The sequence below is a fragment of the Benincasa hispida genome, chromosome 5 (assembly GCF_009727055.1).
Source record: "Benincasa hispida cultivar B227 chromosome 5, ASM972705v1, whole genome shotgun sequence".
NCBI lineage: Eukaryota > Viridiplantae > Streptophyta > Magnoliopsida > Cucurbitales > Cucurbitaceae > Benincasa > Benincasa hispida.
In genome coordinates, this window is record NC_052353.1 from 58,796,141 (window position 1) to 58,813,924 (window position 17,784).

Sequence of the window (17,784 nt, forward strand, 5' to 3'; positions counted from 1 at the left end):
TATTTGATACAAACGATGTGATCTCGAAACCGTTCACGTAGAGACACGCGAGTGGGGGCATCCTATGCAAAAGATGTTTGCATAAAACCGAACCACGAAATAATCACTTTTCTTTATAATGTCGTTTACTGTTAAACCTGACTATTTCAACTCAATGACCTAAGTTAACTTGAACTCAACCCTAACTATGAACTCCTATTTTATTCGGGATTATCCTTTAATCTGCATGAGTGAGAGTGGCTCAATATCGCCGCTCGATAAACTTCCAATTTTATGGGGTAATACCAGGTAGATGGCTGAGGACATAGTCCTACAAGATGGAAATTCACTCCTATCTGATTTCAGGGTTAGCAGATAGGTTGTTCCCTTAAGTACTAACTCCTAGTCTTGAACAAAGGGCCCCGCCCTCTCTATGACTGAGAGGTACTGATAACTTGTAGAAATACAAGTTATTTATACTGTTTTATTTAGATATTGCGGCTAAAAGGAAGAAAAGTTGCGTTGATAGTATGGAAATTGGCTAAGAAATGTAAAATTATAAATTGTCGTCAATACACCCACTAACACCATTGCGATGGTAGAATAGAATGTTTCAATTCTGTTTTGCAGGAAATCAAGTCACCGCATGCGTTCATGGCTCAAAGATAAAATGAACAGTGCATCTACGTCGCATTGCGCCCGTCGATCAATAATGAAGAGACGATCAACGCAATGATGGCGCATGCGGCAATCGATCAAGAGCTTTGCGATCAACGCAATTTCAACCGCATACGGTAATAAAAAACAACACCGCATGCGGGCAAACGATCGAAGATGTAAAGAGCAACGCAATTGCGGAGGATTCAGACGCATGTACAGCTGTCAGTTGTGCATTTCTGACGGGATTGATTGCGTAGAAGAAGGAATATTCACTCCATCATTTCAGAAACTGCCTTAACAATAAAGTGAGGACCACAATGCAAAGCGTCAAAGCTTCGGCTATAAATAGCTGCTGCAATTCCATTGAAAGATATACTCGATACGGGAGAATTGATACTTGTATATTCAAGAAGACATAGAAACGTGTATATATTGATCTGAGAGAGAGACTGGTCTGAGTACCTGATCATAGGAGATCCGGGAAGAATTAAGAGACAAGGCCTAGAGGTGAGTCTCCGGGCAAAGAATCCTTTCAATCCCCGTCATTGAAGCTCTATACGAAGGTCACTTCTACCAGACGAGCAAGCCTGAGAAGGAAGCTCTTCTCTTCATCCATTCCACACACCGGCAAGCAAAACCTCTGTCCAGATCTGTGTCAAGGCGTTGATACTCTTCTGTATTTATTTCTATCTCTTTTTCATCACGTGTACTCATCTTCTTTACCCTATCATTCACACCATGTATCAGACATTTACTCGTAGTATTAAATGTTATGATCATTTCCATTTTCATCTCTCTGTCTATTTCCGTTCATCCATGATTCACTTTCTCCATGATGTTTTCTTAATCCCCTCGGTAATTAGTAAGAATTAAGTAAGTAAATTAATCTGTGTTAAATAAATAATTATGTTTAGCTAAAGCATGCTAAATGGTATCTTCACCTGTGAAAGTAGAAGTGAAGATGCTATTCCACCTATCGAGAGAGGGTTGGAAGAATGCGTTAACTAAAGCGAGAAGTACTTCCAAAGATGGAAGCAACCTTGCATTCATCACGTTCATCCTTGTTTCACCATAGAGATATGGGAACGAGGCCGATCACCGAGAGGTGTACGCCAAGGGAAGCGGTACCTTAGTTGCATCTTTAACGTAATTAATAAACTTGCAATGTTTTTACTAATTATTCTTTCTCTTTCTGATTCATCCATAAAGACTTGCCATCGCAAACCCCAATCCTTTGTATAACTTCACAGTCAGTCTCAACTCAATATCATGTATCATGAATCTTGTATCTTGTATCATAATAGTTTAGGACTTTACTTTTATCGCACTTTTATTTTATTATTGTAATTTAAGTTTATCACAATTTAAATTCATGTACAAACCAAATCTTTCATTAATTGTAAAACCGGTCGCATATATCACAAAAGTAACGCACTAATGAAAACAATCCCTATATTCGAGAAATTTGCGTTGGAATTATACTTGGTTTCAGCGCAAAGAAACTTGTGACAACGCATTACTCCATGGCTTACTACAAGCATATAATAACAACGTATATTTTTAGAAGTAGTATCGCATAAAGCGTGAATAAGCGATAACACAGCATCCACATTCCATCTCCATCTTTACGTCAGCAAGTTTATGGAAACATGAGCTTGTTGTTCATTCATCCATATTCATATTTGTTCTCATGCTGTAAATAGAATCATCACAATTTTTAATCGTTACCAGTTTATGGCACCGTTGCCGGGGATTGGTAATGGTTAGTGTTGAATACTTTTGTAGTATTTTGCAGGACAAATCTCTTTGTATTGGTTGTTTATCGCGAAGAGCAGTCTGATGGTTTATGAGTACTGAAATTGATCTAGAAATTCTAAACTGACCCAGAGATCAGGTGTATTTTTCGTGCAGGAGCACATCAGAACCAGACTAAGCGCCGGAATTTCAAGACCTACGGTTGTGGAGAATGTAAGGTTTAAGAACTGTGCAGCGAATTCTTCATACTTGGTGTGACTCCTGAAGGAACTAGATTACATCTCTTCCCGTACACATTGTGGGATGATGCAAGGAGGTGAACAATGTCCTTGATGGTATTGTGCAGGCCAACTTGACCGCTTGCAGAGGTGAGAATTGCGGTAATCATGTGAGAAATTTCTTTCAATCAGCATCTCTAAAACCTATGTTTAATGCTTTCTTTATTGCTTTATGCATTACGTTATTTATTGCTTTCTTAAACTAGTTTTTATTGTTTATGAAATTATCTCTCATTTATTTAACTTGCGTTAATTTCCAAGCTTTCTTTAATTTCTTTACTTTTCTATCTTAAATGCGTTATTCCTAAATCTTGGTGAATGATGGTGTAACAGAAATTGATTATCGCAAAGTCCTTGTGACTTGCGTTGATGATAATATATATATATTAAAAAAAAATTGGTATGCAACGGCGATGATGGGTGCATCTTGTGATAAAATACACTTTGCGTCCATCCGACCCAAATGCATTGCGTTAAGGGATGTGTTACGCTCATATGTATTGTTAGCCCGTCCTTAGCGAAAACGCACTATGTTGAGGTATGTTGCGCTGGTAGAAGTACCATGCACCCGTCCTCCAGAAATGCGTTGAGTTAAGGGGTGTGTTGCGATGATACATGCGTTGCTGTCCATCCTCTGCAAATATGCATTTGTGTTAATGGAAGCGTTGTGTTAATTTTTAATCGTGCACCCTTCTGAATCAAATACAAAAGACAACTTCATTCATTATTTTTATATGTATAGAAGCTAATTCTTTGATTCTTTGTACATGCAAAAAAAAATTGTATTGCGTTATTTGTATTTCTTTGTATACTTAGTTAATTTTTAATACAACTGAGTAGAAATTCTTTCCGTATGCCTTAGCCTCTTCTTTATCATCCTTTGTCAATTTTTGCGATATTCTTTGTCTTTTACTTTGCGTTATTCATTGCGCTGCCATGATGAATTATATGCATACACTTAATAGCATTTCCCACACTTTGTATTTTCTGACTAACACTTAGTTAATTCGTGGCTATAACACTATTTTACCTTTTATCCTTCAAAATTCTGCTCAAACCTTCTTTTCAAAATTTTGTCTAAGTGTTTGTCTATTCTGTCCAAACAACGCAATAAGAACCTTGTGCATCTATAAATTTGAGGGTGGGGAAGGTCTGAGCAGATGAGATCAAGTAGATGCAGTCATTAAGAATATGTGTTCATCATTATCAAAAAAAAAAAAAAATCATACAAAACTCCAATGTTAGCGAAAGGGAAATCCCAAAGCAATCCCAACCTGATAGGAGTTAAGTTGTGAAAGGAACATGCTCGTAGTTGGATGTTCTCATGATACCCGTGGGAGCAAGCCAAAACGAAGGTGGGTTTCCAAGAACGACGCAATATGAAAAGAAAAAAAATGAGAAGAAGAAAAATAAAAGAATATAAGAGACAACTCCTCTGACCAGCAAAAGTTATACTTAGCTGAAATTCAAGAGTTAAAGTTGAGATTGGCACACAACCGTAGTTGGATGTTCGCATGACACCCGTGGGAACAAGCCAAAACAAAGAGTGTAACCATGATCAACAGTCTCTAAATGAATGACGCAAATTTGACTACCGCATCCAGACACATCAAGTTGTTTTTGTAAGAAGAGGTAAACATTCTTTTTAAAACGAGAAAAGCATTTTTGAGTAGAAATTTGTTGTATAGAAGAATAAAGTAGGGCTTTGTTATGAATTATCAAGGATAGAAGGAAATTGCGTTGTTAAGTAATATTGCCTAGGTGGAGCATTCGGAGCAACCAATCGACACAAAATTTAGGATAAGAATTTAGTAATATTGCCTTAGTAGAAGATATGCTTGAGGACAAGCATATATCTAAATTTGGGGGTGTGATAACTTATAGAAATACAAGTTATTTATACTGTTTTATTTAGATATTGCGGCTAAAAGGAAGAAAAGTTGCGTCGATAGTATGGAAATTGGCTAAGAAATGCGATAATTATAAATTATCGTCAATACACCCACTACCACTATTGCGATGGTAGAATAGAATGTTTCAAGTCTGTTTTGCAGGAAATCAAGTCACCGCATGTGTTTATGGCTCAAAGATAAAATGAACAACGCATTTATGTCACATTGTGCCCGTCGATCAATAATGAAAAGACGATCAACGGAATGACGACGCATGCGGCAATCAATCAAGAGCTTTGTGATCAACGCAATTTCGGCTGCATGTGGTAATAAAAAACAACACCGCATATGGGCAAACAATCGAAGATGTAAAGAGCAACGCAATTGCGGAGGATTCAGACGCGTGTACAGCTGTCAGTTGTGCATTTCTGATGGGATTGTTTGCATAGCAGAAGGAATATTCACTCCACCATTTCAGGAATTGCCTTAACAATAAAGTGGAGACCACAATCAAAAAGTCAAAGCTTCGCCTATAAATAGTTGCTGCAATTCCATTGAAAGATATACTTGATATGGGAGAATTGATACTTGTATATTTAGGAAGACATAGAAACATGTATATACTGATCGGAGAGAGAGACTGGTCTGAGCGCCTGATCAGAGTAGATCTGGGAAGAATTAAGAGACAAGACCGAAAGGTGAGTCTCCGGATAAAGAATCCTTTCAATCCCTACCGTTGAAGCTCTATACGAATGTCACTTCTACCAGACGAGTAAGCCTGAAAGAGAAGCTCTTCTCTTCATCCATTCCACACACCGACAAGAAAAACCTCCGTCCAGATCTGTGTCAAGACGTTGACACTCTTCTGTATTTGTTTCTATCTCTTTTTCATAACTTGTACTCATCTTCTTTACTCTATTATTCACACCATGTATCAAACGCTTAATCGTAGTATTACATGTTATGATCATTTCCATTATCATCTCTCTGTCTATTTCCATTCATCCATGATTCACTTTCTCCATGATGTTTTCTTAATCCCCTGGGTAATTAGTAAGAATTAAATAAGTAAATTAATCTGTGTTAAGGAAATAATTATGTTTAGCTAAAGCATGCTAAATGGTATCTTCACCTATGAGAGCAGAAGTGAAGATGCTATTCCGCCTATCAATAGAGGATTGGAAGAATACGTTAACTAAAGCGAGAAGTACTTCCAGAGATGGAAGCAACCTTGCGTTCATCAGTTCATCCCTGTTTCACCGTAGATATATGGGCTGTCTCTTATACACATCTAGATGTGTATAAGAGACAGATCTTCACCTGTGAGAGCAGAAGTGAAGATGCTATTCCGCCTATCAATAGAGGATTGGAAGAATGCGTTAACTAAAGCGAGAAGTACTTCCAGAGATGGAAGCAACCTTGCGTTCATCACGTTCATCCCTGTTTCACCGTAGAGATATGGGAATGCGGCCGATCACCGAGAGGTGTACGCCAAGGGAAGTGGAACCTTAGTTGCATCTTTAACGTAATTAATAAACTTGCGATGTTTTTACTAATTATTCTTTCTCTTTCTGATTCATCCATAAAGACTTGCCATCGCATACCCCGATACTTTGTATAACTTCACATTTAGTCTCGAACTCAGTATCATGTATCATGAATCTTGTATCTTGTATCATAATAGTTTAGGACTTTACTTTTATCGCACTTTTATTTTATTATCACAATTTAAGTTTATCGCAATTTAAATTCATGTACAAACCAAATCTTTCATTAATTGTAAAATCGGTCACATATATCACAAAAGTAACGCACTAACGAAAATAATCCCTGTGTTTGACCTTGGATTACTCTGAGAAACTTGCGTTGGAATTATACTTAGTTTCAGCGCAAGGAAACTTGTGACAATGTATTACTCCATAGCTTACTACAAGCATATAGTAACAACATATATTTTTAGAAGTAGTATGGCATAAAGTGTGAATAAGCGATAACACAACATCCACATTCCATCTCCATCTTTACGTCAACAAGTTTATGGCAACATGAGCTTGTCGTTCATTCATCCATATCCATATTTGTTTGCATGCTATAAATAGAATCATCACAATTTTTAATCATTATAGGTACTTGGTTTATCAGTAGGACCATAAACCAACCTTCATTAGTGGATCAATGGAGACTTAAAGAGCAAGATGTATTATATGGATAAAACGATAATTTTTTACCTAGCTGTAAATAAGAACAACTTGTGAATGATTGACTTACTGATCATGATTAAATCAAAGTGGACAAAAATATATCTACAGTGAGGAAATGCAAATATTGGGCTTTAATGGAATGACCCGATAGTTAATAAATGTTGATTAATGTGATTAAAAGAGTTTAGCCAATTAATCTCGAATCGTTGGAGCTCATGGTTTGTAGGTTCTTTAGTTCGGATTAAGGATTGGAATATTATATACGATATAATTAATGTTTAATTATTAAATTAAACAAACTTGGAGAGATGAAAATATTTAAATTTAATTTAAATATTACATATATGAATATGGATTCATATTTGAATTATGTGCTTTGTTAATTAAATATTTGATATTAAATTAATTTTAATTAATTAATTAAATTGTTTCATTACTTATTTATTTATTTGTTACAAATTAATTTATGAAAATTTGAATTCTTGAAATTCAAATATAATTAATTTTATTTATTTTATTTTGTTTAATTAAAAATTTAAAATAAATAAATAAATGAATGAAAAGTTAGATTATCCCACATTTCTAATTTGATCCACCTAATCAAAGTTTTTAGTGCAAAATTATGTGTCAATTTTTTGTGTTTTTAATTTGTATGTTATTTTCTTTATATAAAATTATAAGTTTTAATTAGATTAAAAACTCATGCAAATTCACAAATTGAAGATTATTGTAACACCAGGCAAATCTTTTTTAGTAATAATGTAATTTCAGTAACTTTATTATTTGAAATTTCAGTAATTGTTATTAGTTGGAGGGCATTTTTGGAATTTTGGACTTCAAGTATAAGTGCGGGAATTTAATTGTTGGCGTGAAATTATTCAAATTGAAAATTAATGGCAGGAATTAATTTTCTTTTGAAACGGAAAGGAATTTAATAATATAAAACGAAAAGGAATTAAATGTAATTATATTTATTTACTTTTTTGTTTTATTATTATTATTGTTGTTTTTTTTTTTAAAAAAAGTCAAACCCCATCCACTTTTCTTCCTCAAATACGTGAGCCCATCCGATGCTGCCCAAAGTCGTCGCGTCAATTTCTCTTCATGACCTCCGTCCACCACTGCTCAAGCGCTGTTCGCTTTTACCATCACTAGAACTATCGATTTGAGTAAGATTTCTGCCGTTTGGGTTTGTTTTCGGTTGATTCTTAAATACTCATTTACTTTTGGCATCAATTGATCGATACCCATTGTGTTTCAACTTTGGATTCTAAGTTTGTGAAGGTATTGAGGTGTTGTTCAGTGAAGTTGGAGTTTGTTTTAACGAGTTTTGGTAATTTTTATGCTTTGATTACCCTCTTGTGGATTAATTTTAGTTGTTGAGAAATTTTGGTAAAGTCATTTGGAAGTGATTTTTTTTACGAAGCTACATATGGATAATTTACTTGAGACATTGGTAGTGAAGTATGTTCTCGATTCAAACTTTAATCATGTAAGCCTAATTTCAAATTATGATTAGGGGGTTAATTCAAGAATTTCATTCAAGATGAAGAAGAGTTTGGTTGCTAATTATTTGGGCTTAAGATTGGAGGTTTGGAAGGTGAATTCGAATTGGACCACACCTTAGGTAAGGTTATCTAGCAATATTTTGTAATATTTGGGTGTTTGAAATTTGGCGTTGACTATTAATTTTAAAACTTGGTTTATATTTAGGCTTGATTAAGGATTCAAGAATTTCACAAAGATTCAATTGCTTTTTGGTTTGACCTAATATCAAGGTAAGTAATCTTACTACTGGAACTGCCCACGGGCCAGGCATTAGATGTATGCTAGCATGTTAAATGAAGGTTATGGAAAAATGACAACATGAAAGATTGATAGTATAACATGATTAAAGTAGTTCTGTTACGAGATCCAAATTATTTATTTATGCACATAGACACTTGAATGCTAGTATGAGATGGTATGTGTTTCCATGGTTGTATTTGATCTGATGATGTTGAGGTATATTGTATGTTATAGAACCATAATGTTGAGATATATGTGTATGTTGTAGAGCCATGATGTTGAGGTTTTATGTATGTCATAGATGCGTACAGTGATGATTATGATGTTGAGACTGTGCAAATGTCCTTACTGATTAGTTAGATGCCCATTAGATTTCCTTCGGGATTCATCAGTTTGTGTCTCCTTCGGGATTCACCAGAGGTAGTAGGCATACTTAACTACAGTAGGATAGAACTCAGTCTCCTTCTTGTTTCATGTGCATATGTGTCCCATGAGGACTATAACAGTTAATATGTTTCACCAGAGGTAGGTATCTAGAGAACATAGATGCCCAGCCTGACCCCAGTAGTGGGGTTACTTACTGAGTATTTTATACTCATTCTTTCTCATGTTGTTATTTCAGGTAAGGATAGAGATGCACTAACGATGAACAAGCAGAATTCGTGATCGAGCCATTGGGACTAGTTTTTACGCTTCCGCATCATGAAATTTAAAGTTCTTTTCATGTTTCTCTTAACTTTTAGTTTTGATGTTTAAAACTTACTTTTAAAAATTGTTTTTCAGATTTATTTATTATCCTTTATGATTTATGGGTACCCTACTATTGATTTAGTATTTGAATTTAATGAAAGTCTTTTGAACTTACCTTTTTTAATTAGCATTTATTTCGCCATAACCGAGTGTCATTTTGAGTTCCATGCATGCATATATTTAGTAATGGCCTAACTTAAGTCCTAGGGGGTCGGGTCGTTACAATTATTTACTGTTTCTAAAATTTCTGCATATCTCACTCTCTAACTCCAAAAATCAACCAAAATTCCTACTCAATTTGGATTCCACCATCCAATCTAAGGCCAAGAGAATAGTAAGAAATCCTTGTGGTAGTCTACAACTAGTTCGTGAGTTGATAACATCAGTATATTGGAGCAATTTGAGATTTCTTCAAATGTTGTCTTTCTAAACCCTAATTGAAGAAAAATATGAACATGCATGCTAAATCACTAAAATTGATGTAGTTAAAGTGTTTAGGATCCAAATCTCTTATGCATGTTGAATGTCACATCTTACATTTCCATACCATACCAATATCAAGTGGTAGATCTAGATTTGTGTTTATACATAGTTCCCGAATTTTAAAAATATTTTATATAATAAAAATGAAAAAGATTGTAAATTTTTTTGGTGACTAGTTCATATATATGTAAGTATGAAATAGAAACTCTTTAGGTAAATGAACAATATATTTAATATAACTACATATTTTTAGTACAAACGGAAGCTAGGGATTAAACCACGAATCTCATAGTCTTAAGTATACACGAATATCAATTGAACTAAGCTCTTTTGAACATATAACAACAAAATATATATATATATATATATAACCTCATATTAAGTAAGTGAAGTGAGTTTATATTAACATTAATAGACATGATCTTCCTTCTAAAAGTTAGAGGTTGGAATTAGGATATTAAATACATACATTGACACATTAAAACATCCTAGAATGATTTTTAGTAGCTTTTTCTTTCAAACTTTTTTCCGTTTTCACTTTCTCCCTCTCTTTTTTTATTATAAAAAAAGAAAAAGCTTCTTTTTCCTTTATGATTTACTACTTTTTCCCTTTCTTTTTATTTATATGCTCTTTTATTCTTTCTTTCTAATTCACCATGTTTTTGTCTTGATATTCAAAGTGTATTGAGTTTTGCCTGTTCGTAAGTAAGAACACAAGAAATTAGGTTTTTTCTGATGAAAGCTTTCCTGACATCAGAAGATTCGTCGAGAAAACTAATTTTTTCTGATCGTTTTTTGGCGTAAAAAAAAAAATAATTATCTCGACAGTGATTTCAGTGGCATCGGAAAAATGAGGTATTCTTGACACCGTTTCCTAAACCATCAACATAAAAAATGGCAAAAAACGAAAATTTAGGATCTTCCTACACTATGGTCTAAGGATCAAGAAAAATTCCTTATCCTTACGACAGAGGGGAGCCGTCGGGAGTTAAAAAGAAATTGTCAAAAAAATTTTAAAGATCTCCCAATGATGGTCTAAATTATCGTCGGGAGTACTCTTTTTTTTCACAATGCCATATATGACGTGGAGATAGGGTGATTTAAAACCCTAATTTTTCAACTCAATTCTTTCCTTTTTCTTCTGTTGTCACCTAAAAAAAATTCTTTTCCCTTTTCTTCTGTTGTTGCTGTGAGAACCACGAGATTGCTGCTAACGCGAGAACCCACGCCCCTACTATTACCAGCGCTTCACACCGCTGCTGCTAGTGATTCACGACGCTGAGCCCGCCTGCTGCCTGTTCTTCACGCCCAACATCTCTACAGCCTTCGATTCTTCAGGCCCAACATCTTTACTGTCGATGCTTCACGCTTAGTGCTTCATGAAGCTGAGGTCGCTGTCGGAGCTGACCGGAGCTAACACTGAACCCACCCCCAACCAGAGCTAACGCCGACGACCATCGGTTTTTCCCTTCTCACTTTTTCGATTCACTTTGAAGTATATCGACTTCTATTTTTTTTTTTTCCTAATTTTGTGTTTCAACTTAGTTTCAACTATGGATATGATTTTGTGTATGCTTGCTTTACTTGTTTAGATTGTTTATTTTAAAAATATAAAAATGATTTGGATGAATTTGAAGTGGTTTGTTTATAAGTACTTTGTGGTTTTATGTTTCGTGGATATTATGTAATGTTATTCGAGGGGTTAAGAATTTGTAGATATTATGTAATATTTTAGATGAATCTTACTAGTAATTGTTTATTTCACAAATTTTGTAAGACTCAAACAGGTTTTGTGGATATTATTTATTGTTTTAGAGAACTACTTAATTTTACCATTTTGATTTTAGATTATTTAAGATTTGTAGGACTCAAACAGGTTTGATATTTGTTAAACAAAAACATTTAATATTCAAATAAGGAAAAAATACATCCCTGGTGCTAAAAGAATATATTCCCGAGGATTAAGTGTAGATCTATGAATTTCTTACCTTTTTTCTCGACACTAGAATAGGTAGTGGTTGGCAAGCAAAACAAAATTTCCCAACCCTAGAATAGGGCAAACCTTTCCTGATGGTAAAAACGTCCATTTGGCTTCGGAAGAAGTAAACTTCTGTCGATGTTAAAAGGAACCATTGGCAGAAAGAACTTCTCCCGACAATTAAGAACCATTTTAAACGTCGGGAGAAGTACTTTATGCCAACAAATCGGCAAAAATCCTCCATCCTTGTTTTATTGTGAAATCATTTTTTTTCTAACAAGATTTTTTTTTTTTTTTTTTTTTTTTTTTTGTCGAGAAAAGGTTTTCCTGATGAGATTATCCTAATGATAATGACGATGATAGAAAAACTGTCGAGAAAGATTTTTTCAACGATTTTTAGACTTCTCTCGATGATTTTTTCCATTGGAAAAAAACCATATTTCTTATAGTGGAAGAAAAAATCATAGCATTTTCTTTTATGTCCTAACTCTTATATTGCTTCATTAAATATATTATTAAATGTATATTGGCATATCTCACTTACATTCATTCATTGACATATACAAAAATCATTTAAGTAAAAACATGTTTAGTTTTTATATGAAAGTTATGCATTTACCCATATAGTTGATTTAGTGTTAATTAAAAGGAAAAAAAAAAAACATTTTCGTTAGTATAAATTTAGATTCACGTCATTTTATTTGTCGCACAGAATTTGTTAAATAATGTTCTTAAAGATTTTTCTTTAATTTTATTATTATTATTATTATTTTATGAACGGCTTTTTCATACATTTTGCTCTTTATACATTTTATTTCGAGTTAATAAACCTTTGATTCTTACCTAACTTTTGGATGACCATTATTTTGAGAGTTTTAAGGTACAAAGTCAAATTCTCGAAAGTTCGAGAAATGACTTTAATGTATTTTTTATTGTAAAAGTTTTGTTGGTTTTTTTTTTCGTATATTACTTTTGTTTTTATAATAGTTTTTTTCTTTGTTGAAAAATAAACATTAAAAATATCTTTTCATAAAAGAATTTTTCTTCAAAACTGAACTTTAAATTTTTGTAAGATAATTAAATCTTTTGATATCTATTTACAGCCAAAACGCAAACATAAAATTTCATTTCATAAGATTTGTTTTGTCAAAAAAAAAAAAAAGAAAAATAATAATAAAGAATTTTCTTCCATACTTATTCTAAATAAATAAACAAATCAAAGTAGATTTCATAAATAATATTTTTCCTAAAAAGGAAAAATGTTTACAAAAGAGTTTTAAAATTTTTTGGATGAATATTCAAATTACCTGACAACTCGAACAATCTAGATTATCCACCTCAAAATGTAAAGATTGAGTTAGGTTTTTTTTTTTTTTTTTTTTTTTTTTTTTTTTTTTTTTTTTTTTAGTTGGATTGGGTTAAACTCTTTCTCTATCTATCAGTTGGCTAAAAAACATTGATAGACTCAACCCAACCCGAGTTATCATTTTTTTATATTATATATATATATATATATATATATATATATATATATATATTATATATATATATCTTTGTTTAAAGTTCGATTAATTTGGATGGATTAATTTGTAAATTTTTAATATTTTTCTTTTAGAATTGTTATGATGTCTATGTTTATTTAAAGTTTGTAATAAATATCAAATATATCTCATATTTAACATTTGAATTTTATGAGATTTTAGTTATTAGTTATGTATTATAGATAAATTTATATATGTTTATTTAAAAAGAAAAAATAAGTTATAACTCCACAACCCGATTGGGTTAGAGACTTTATTTTTTGGGTTACCAAACCAACCAACCCAAAATTTTCGGATTGGTTCATGAAACATTTCCAACTCAACTTAACCCAACCCATGTACATCCCAAAATTTTTAAAGAAATAAAATATAAAACTTTATGAAATTTAAGAATTCAAGAGATTGATTCCTAATATTCTCAAGATAATGAATTTATTTGGGAATGTCAAATAAAATTTTCTAATAATTTTTTTTGTCACCTACAATTAATGGGGTAATTATTTTAAATGACAAAATTGCTAGAAATATTTTTTAATATAACAAAATATTACCGTCTATCAATAATAGACAATGACATTTTATTATATTTGTAAATAAGTTATGTCATTTTGTTGTTTTTAAAAATATTCCTAATTATTGTATATCAACCTAAAAATATATTTTTTTTTTTTACAAATGTCATTTTCTTTAAATTAACTTGAGCCAGATAAATTTTGTGTTTTTATTTGCAGACCAATTTGGCACGTTTTGATGTCATGCCCTCGAAATCAAGATTAATAGTGGCTTCGTTTTTCTTCTCTTGGAAACAAAGTCAGCCGCTCTTTAGCTAAGATTTTTAGACTTGTATTTAATAAATCCGTATTGTTTAACAAGTTCCTAAATTGATAATTTAGTTTAACAAGTTCCTAAATTGATAATTTAGTTTTCCTTTTTTTTAGTATAATAATTATAGAGTAGGAAGATTTGAACCTCTAATTACTAACAACAAAAATATGAGTACATATCAACTACTGTCGAGATATTTTCGATACTTTCAATTTAATGTCTATTTGATATTTAAATTTTCAATTATACGTCTAGTTAAAGTCTGATGTATTCAATATTTTTAAAAGCCCGTGGATCTACATACAAAATTAAAATGTTATATCTAATAGATCAAATTTTAAAACCTGTCAAATATATTAAAAACTTATCAAATACAAACATGAAAGTGTACAAACTTATTCTCTCTATATATATATAAATAAAAATACCATTTGGTTCTTATACTTTAAAGTTTACTCAATTTTAATCTCTAAACTTCCAAATGTTCAATTTTAATCCTTATTTTTCGATAAATCTTAAATCTTCTTTTTATTATCGATTCCTGAGAAACCTTTTATTATTTGTTAACATTATTACTATAGATGTTGAAAATAAATTCAGATATATATTCCATTACATGAATATTATTATTAATATTGTAAAGGAAAATTCATAAAATTTATTTCATAAGATTAAATTTAAGATTTATTAAAATTATATGGCTAAAATTGAATATTTAAAAGCATGTGGACTAAAACTATCCAAAACACAAGATTTACGTACTTAAATGATATTTTAATTAAAAATATATATATAAGTTGAAGAGACATGTAATTTAATATATGGAAGAGCACAAAGCATTCAATAAAATAATGTGCTTCTAGAAGATTTTGCATACAATTCTAATTAGTTTCTTTCTTTTCCACTTCCAAAGTTCCAAATGTCCTAATTTTCCAAGTTTATTATTAATTGATCTCAAAATTTCCCTAAAAATTATGAAATTGTTTTTTTTTTATGGATTTCCATTTTTAACAAAATTAAATTGACCGTTGATTCTTTTTATTTTGTTATTAGTTTATGATATAAGCATTAAGCAAATAGATAATGATTTTATATTTAGTTTCTTCTGGCAAAATCGTAAATATAGTCCTATTATGAACAAAAAAAACAATTAATTAGGACCATGTCATAAGAATTGATGTTTAAATGTGATGCTATAATTTATTGGTAAAAAAACTAGTGATTCTAAAAGTTAAAATGATTGTTATAAAATGAATTATATATATAAATATGAGATTTGAAACTTTGAATAAGGTGATATTATATTTGTATATATGTGTTATGGTTAAAAGAGAGTTTTTTTTTTTTTTTTTTTTTTTTTTTTTTTTTTTTTAAGTAAAAAAAGAATTTATGTACAACTTGCAAAATGACATTAAGGAATATGCTTTCTTCTTCTTCTTATTTTTTTCTAAAAAAAGGAATTAAGGAGGAGTTATTATTAATTTTCTTTTGTTTATATTATTTTTAATAAATCATAAAATCTAGTAATATTGCAAGATTTTTTTTTTATTTTTTTCATATATAATTCAAATTAGTGAAATAATTTATCGATATTGAATTTTTAGTTTTATCAAATTAAACCTTAAAGTTAAAAAATTCATTCTGAGATTAAGTTATAGCATATTGAATGAATCAATATAATACACATAACAAAATTCTCAAAGTCACTATTAAAAAAAAAAAAAAAAAAACCCACACACATTCAAAATCTGAACATAAATATATGTAAACTCTACTTCATTAAACAAATAAAAAGATTTATGTACCAAAATGTGCATAACACAGTCGACATCAAGTATATTTTAGATGTTTGAATCTCCTAATTTTTGTTGAACTAACACACATTCAAAATCTAAATATAACTATATGTAAACTCCACTTTCATTGACCAAGTAAAAAGATTTATCTACCAAAGTGTGTATAACACAATTGATATCAAATATATTATAGATGTCTGAATCTCCTAATTCCTATTGAACTAATAATAATAAAAGTAAGAGATTAGAAATCAGTCATAAATTACATGCTAAAAATTTTGAAGTTTGAAGGTCAATTTTTTCCACCCATATTTATCGAAAAAAATAAAGAGATTTTCAAAAATAGAAAAAATAAGAGAAACTATTATAACAAAATTTTAATTTTCTTTAGGCTGATAGAAGTTTATCAGTATCTATCAATGATAGAAATTTATAGAAATTATCACTAATAGATGTCGATAGAAATCTGTCAATATCTATTCGTGTTCTTTTTGCTATTTCTGTCAATAGTTTGACATTTTTTCTAGAAGTGAATTTAAAAAAAAAATCACTACTTATATATATCAATTGAAGATTTTAGTTTAACAAAATTGAGATCTCAGGTTTAATGTTGATTCATTAAACTAGGTATAGAAAGTGTTTTTTAATATTTGTTTTTCCAATAATTTCAATCAACTAAAGATCAAGGTTAGGAACTCCTACTTTTCCACGTGGAAATTACATTTTATTTTTCTTAAGAATTAGAAATTTACTATTTTTCTTTCCATGATATTGAAATAATAATTTTAGGTCGAGGGTAAATTGGTAAGTAGAATAAAGCAGTGGGTAATTTGTGGGTGTGGGCCCTGGGTGCTACATTAAGAATTTTTTTTAAAAAAAAAATAATTAAATTATATTCTACAATATCCTTCTCCTACACGTCCTCTGGCCTGTGGGTGGGCCATATCTTCCATATATAATAAATACAAAAAAAAAAAAAAAAAAAAAGAAGAAGAAGAAGAAGAAGAAGAAGAAGAAGAAGAAGAAGAAGAAGAAGAAGGAGAAGGAGAAGAAATATTGAGTATAATAAATATCAAATTTAAATTCATAATGTAGTTTCGAAACATTGTGAATTATTTTATCTTAAATGAAACTTGTAGATTTGTATTGGATAAGATGTTTAATATATTTAATTTTGAACAGACAATTTTGTGTTTAGAAGGTACTTAAAATGGACCTATTTATATAAAAGCAAAATCTTGAATTTTTTTCACACTATTTTTTTTAAAAGAAAAAATGGATCTTTTTAAATATAAAAAATATTTAAAATTATTTATACTTTATAGTAAAAAGTTTCCAAATATAAATACTTTTGGAATTTTTTTATTATAAAAGATAAATATTTTTGGGATTTTTTTATTTATTTAGAAGAATTTTCCAAGAAAAATCATATTTGACACCGATTAAAAGTTCATGTTAGGGATAAAATTTAATTTTATATCCAATTAATTGATTAATTTTAAAAATGGTTAAATATATTAAGTACATGTTTTAGATATAAAATTATAAGTTTAAGAACCTAATAAATAAATATATGTGTGTGTAAAAGCTTCTATTTAACAATTATTTTATTAATAAATATTTATTTTAGTTCATACTTTTTTTTTTAATATTCATCCGTAATAGGTAATAGTTTATAGTTGAATCTTTTAATTTTTTTTAAACATAGTTCAATTGATATAAAGTGTGAATGATAAAATTTTTAAACGTTAGACAAATATTGAAAGGTTGACTTCAAAAATAGAAAAATGAATAAAAATATTTATAAATAATAGCAAAATATCACAATCTGTGATAGAGCACGATAAATAGAAACAGA